This window comes from Lactuca virosa, chromosome 5 (genome assembly GCF_052849685.1).
Source record: "Lactuca virosa cultivar CGN04683 chromosome 5, Lactuca_virosa_CGN04683_v6, whole genome shotgun sequence".
Taxonomy (NCBI): Eukaryota; Viridiplantae; Streptophyta; class Magnoliopsida; order Asterales; family Asteraceae; genus Lactuca; species Lactuca virosa.
This window is the reverse complement of record NC_136430.1, coordinates 365637752-365643751: the sequence shown is the minus strand read 5'-3', so window position 1 is coordinate 365643751 and position 6000 is coordinate 365637752.

The following is a 6000-nucleotide window of genomic DNA, read 5'->3' as shown; positions in this document are numbered from 1 at the left end:
ATATTAAAGATGGACCATCCTTAGGAATAGCGAACATCCTGATTTTTTTGGCAAAACTGGTCCTTTCTTTGGTTATGGGTATGTGTTCTCTTGTGGCTTTGTTGCTGCCGGTTTTTTTATGGGGCATATTATGTTATTTTCTCAATTCTTTATGATACGTGTCTTTCTTTCCTTCCCTCTTCCGATGTAATTGATACGTGTCATTACCACCGACTCAAATCCCTCTTTTCCACTTCCTGATCCATCTTATCCACCACTACCCTCTGTGAGGGCTTCTGTTTAGAACCTATTGAGAACTGCCATCACCACCGTCTGCTTGCATCACCGATCTCCGCCAGCTGCAACCATCGTCATCCCATCGGCTTTTGGCTTCAGCCTGACACCTATTTTTCATCGTTTTTCTATCGAATTTCAACTGTACAACGTCTACCCCACAGGCGATTTGCGATTTGCAGCTAAGCAGATTTTCATTTCGGATTTGAACGAAGCTATTGTTCAATTTCGATATAATTTGGATTTTGTTTTTTTCATTCTTTATTATAAATTTTGAAAGTGAGTTTGATGATGCACACAAAGTGCTCGATGAAATGTTACAACCAAATGTTAATGTTTCTTACATCTGTTGTACTTTGTGGATGCAGGGATTTCCAAGCACTATGATGTTGTCGATCTTTTACTGTGTCCATGGTAAATATGTGGAATTGAGATAAAGCATCGGTGGTTTTCAGGTAATTTTATATCATTTTTTTACTCAATATTTACACTTTTATTCACTCCATTTATTGATAATTATCTGCTTTTGTATTATTGATGGGGCTGATTGGAGATGTGTTGTTGACAACCTTTTAACCAAAAAGAGGTGTTGCAAAGGCTTCAACAACTAAACTATATACTCAATCATCAACTACAGATGATTCTCTCCAAATGAATCCTTTGATAACAAGCACGAAGTGGCCAAAATGATCGGAACTGTCCAAATCCATCCCTGCAAAGCGGGGTTCCTCATCGAGTTCATTATTAGTAGAATTGTGTGTTGGATACATGAGTTTTTTTTAGAAAGAAAAAAAAAAAAAAAAAAAAAAAAAAAAAAAAAAAAACTGTTTTAGCACTAATGAAATTGGTCATAACCTTTTTATATTAAACAAATTTTAAAATATTTTTTAAATGAGATACCCACACTCGATAAAATGTTAACAACTTCAGGAACTATTGAAAAGTCATGGGGGCGTTTGCTTCGTGAGTTTTCGAGAGATTATGAGGGAATTAGAATTTGATGATGATGATTTCTCGTGTTTAGTTGTAAAAATATAAGAAATTAAATGCCAATAAAATGCTACAAAACCTTCTTCTCTAGTGATGTAAAAGGAATTTCTTTTTGGGAAATCTTGAATGAATCTTTGACAACATTTGAGTAAACTAATAAAACCTTCATTTTATTGGTTTATGAACGTGAGTTTTCCCACTTTGTTATGCACTCAGTTTTATTTTGGCCTACCATGATATTGTCTTTTGTGATATCATGTCCTATGAAGGGGACTTCTACGTTGATAACTTTGAATAAGTTGTTCTTGTGTCAAAATTTCTAACGTTGTCATTTGTAAATATTGTTTGTGTTATTCTTGGCTTTTAGAATATATGAGAGTATTATCAATGAATAAATTAATAAATTGTCAAGTTAAGCCTTACATACCTACTTTGTGAGATCCATGAACACTTTTGGTGCCTTCGTCAAACAAAACAAAAAATCAATATTTAGGATATCCTCCTTTTGTACCTTTAAATGATGATAACTTGAGCGTAATTCCAATTTCGACAAATTGTCACTGCTTTGATCAAACAAGTTATCAATTCTTGGTAAGAGATGTCACTTTTTAATCGTGACTTTATTTGATTCACGATAAACAATACACATTCTCATTGTTTAATTATTATAACATATTTATGAATATGCAAATTCAAGAGATTGGTGATGTCAAATTGCTTATTTGTACGGCGATTCATTTTATAATTTTAACCCACCAAATTTAAGGAGGTTAGATTGTTTCTATAAGGAAGATTAGGGCATTCATAATGCATTGAACTCCAAAGAGTTCAATGGATTGTCACATCATTTTTTTGACATCCCATACAACTGTATCAATTTTTTCTTACAATGCATTGTACTCTATAAAGTTCAATAGAAAGTTAGCAAAACTAATTTATAGTATATATTTAAGATTGGAAAACTTTTCTTTTTCCCACTGAACTCCAAATCCATTGAATTCCAATATGGTATCTCATTATGGTAGAGTTTCATCAATTGAATGACAACTAAATTTGCCACCACATTCAACCCTCCTACTGAACTAACCATTATGGATGCTCTTATATTGGTTCATATAGGAAGTCTATTGTACACGAGCTTCTTCATTGCATCTGTCATGTGTTACACAAAGAAAGATTTGCTAACATTAAATATAGGGAAAATGACGCAACGACCCTATTATGTATTACGACTTTGCCCATTAAGTCCCTAAAGTTTTTTTCGTGCCTTTTAAGAAAACAAAGTGGTTTTTGTCGAGTCGATTGGGTCCTTTTGTAAGAGTTGAAGGAGTCAGTAGGTAACTTCTTTGCTTTTTTCCCTCAACCCATGTTGACTTTCAAAAGTCAAAGGTCTTTGCCTATTCCCTCATATACAACATCACAACTTCGTTTTTGCGTCTTTTCCTATTGGTTTTTCTTGTGAAGTTTAGAGAGAGAGAGAGGGAGAGGGAAAGAGAGAGAGAAATAGAGAAAGAAAGAGAGAGAGAAAGGGGGGGAGAAATAACTATAGAGCGACCACATTCCTCTCATGATTTTCCCCAAATCCTCTTTCGTGGAAAGATAAAGTTTTGACCGGATACTTGCGCGACCATCGACGCTAACAGCGGCGGCGGTAGAATGCCAGGCTTACGGGAATGCTTCATCGGATTGAGTACCCCACCACACTGCAAACATCAACTCGCATTTCAGTTTGTCTCTTTTTCGATCAGATAATCGATACCACTATGGAGCAAGAGGAGAATCTGGTGGGACTCGTTTGGGAACCTCGTTGAGATCGAATAAAACTCCACCCATGATATCGTCTTTCATGAGATCTTTATCTTTTACTATAACGTCGAGCATTGTGGCTTGAATTCGATCTTTGGAGAAGGAGAAGGCTTGGTTCCATTCTGAATTGCTTTTCTTCTCGAAATAACGAGTGGTTCCTTTGTAGTTCCCCATTCGAACCTCGACGTATGGGTCACAGCTTCATGTGACGTCTTTTGTGGGTAAATATTTGGCTTTAACGACACGAACGTATAAGTATTTCATTTGTTCGACGAGGTCATGGGTGCTTGTGAGCTTATCTATGGTGACCTTACCACCGTTGAGGTGGGGTTTCGTATCTTTGAGCGAGAAATCTTCATTTGAGGTCTGTTCGTATTCATCATCCGGGGTTCCTCCAAATTGAAAAACCAGTAAAGAATCAATCAAATAAAAAACATAAATGTTTAAGCAGATTTGAAAACCATGTAATCCCCACCTTATGAAATTAAAATAGGGTAGATTTGACAGCTACAGATGTTGGTCTAGGAACAAACAAATCGTCAAAATGTGATTTTGACTTTTTAAATGGAAAATGCTTAAATAGCATAGAGACCGGCTAATATAGGTTAGCAGGAGTAAAAAGACATGTCACTTTAAAGTTTATTCCTTCATAAAGCAGGAAAATAAGTTAAGGGACTAAATGAGCAAATTCGAAATACATCATTGGGCCAAGGTGTCATTTTCCTTATATATATATATATATATATATATATATATATATATATATATATATATATATATATATATATATATAGGTTATTATATTTTTGATAACTATTGTATGGACGTAAGAATGATTCTGGTCCAAACATTTTTTTTTAATTTAGGTAAGTGATTATCTTATATAATTAAAATAATAAACATTCTAATTAAAGGAAATGGTGACTTAATGGTATTTTAGTCAATTAAACTTTATTTAAAAAAGGAAATTTTCGGATTTTAAGGAGTAATTAATTATTGTAACGCCCGCAGATTCGGGCTAGTCAATTTAGTGACGATAAGCGTCAAAAATGACTTTTTGATAGAGGATTATTTCGAATAAATAATCTTAACTAAGTTGTATTATATGTCACAAGGTTTCCGTACATATAAAGAACGCCGAAATCCGAGTTATAATAAAGAAGTTATGACATGTCGAAGTTTCGCGACAAAACCGACACGACACCGGGAATCATAAAAAGTGAGTTTATGATTGAGTATTATTTAGCCTTAGAATTCTAAATGAAAGTTGTAGAGTACGTCTCCACCTTCGCGTGGATATAAATAACGTCAAAAACGGAGCTCGTATGCAAAAGTTATGGCCTTCCGAAGATGTAGCTGTCTGAGAGCATGACACGTGTCAGAAACCCTAATCTGACTGGACTCACGATGTGATCCTCTTTTGTCACGACATGAGGATTCAAAACGCCACATTTCGAAGCTAGAAGTCTACGGAAACGATAACTCAAAAGCTCACGACGTGAGCAATGAATTCTCACGACGTGAGGAGTCAAACGGACACTATTCAAGTCTAGAACGCAGATGGCGAAGCTACGAGGTGATTCAGCCATGGCTCACGACGTGAGCAATGAATTCTCACGACGTGAATGGGCTGAAATCAGCCTATAAATAGCAAGTTCGACCTCATTCACTTCTTACACCAAATCTTCTTTCTTTTTCTCATTTGCTGAAGGCATAGTGCGTCCCGAGCCCGACGATCACGAACCGTTGACCGTTTTTAGTTAGATTCTATCAACTCACGCTGTTAAGATGAGTTCATATTATTTTCATCTTACACACACACACACATATATATATATATATATATATATATATATATATATATATATATATATACATATATATATATATATATATATGAAGAATTTTATATAAATCACGTGCTATGTGTGCATATTGTCTGTATACTTGCTATCTATGATGGATGAACAATTTTATACATGTTTTAATTGATTTAAACTGTATATGTATTTTATATCTACAAATATGTTGGGTAAAACATGGGTAGATGAATTAGATGATGTGTGATGAAATAAAAATTGATGAGAGGTCTCGATGTTTAAAATGATCTAGTCATCTTGCAGAGTATAGACATAGTTATTTGTTATTAATCCGCGAGTATGGATTAAGACATAGTTAATTGTCCCTAGTCCGAGAGTATGGAATGGGCACAGACGTACAATTATTGATCCGAGAGTATGGATCAGACATACCAGATCCGGGAGTAGGGATCAGGTAAAGAGGTTAGTTTTAGACCCGGAAGTATGGATTAGGTATTTTTAAACTAAGTGTTTACTAGGTGTTTTTGGACTAGGTGTTCATTAAGTAATTTTGAACTGTGTGTTCACTAGATGTTTTGAACTATGTGTTTACCAGGTATATTTGAACTACGTGTTTACCAGATGTTTTGAATTATGTGTTCACCAGTTGTAATTTAAGAACCCTGGCAGCTATGGACTTAGTGCCTTATATATGTACGTTGGTAGCTATGGATTTAGCACCGTATTGTTTGAACATTGGTAGCTATGGACTTAGTACCTTGGCAGCTATGGATTTAGTGCTTGTTGTATAAACCTCGGGCAGCGATGGACTTCGTGCCTATTCCTTAGGTCAATCCTTAGGAATGAAGGATAGATGATTCTTAGGGTAGTTCCTTAAGATTAAAGAAGATAATGGGGATGGGTAATTGGGTTGATTGTTTGATGATTAAATATAATAATTATATTATTGTAGGTTGAAAACCCTATGTACTCACCAGGTTTCCCAACCTGACCCACTCAGTTTATTTGTATCACAGGTGTCGATACGAAGCTATTTTACACTGAGAGATTTAAAGGAGATGTAGATCACTAGTGTAAATAAATGTAAGGTCTGTTTATGCTTATGTTTCAG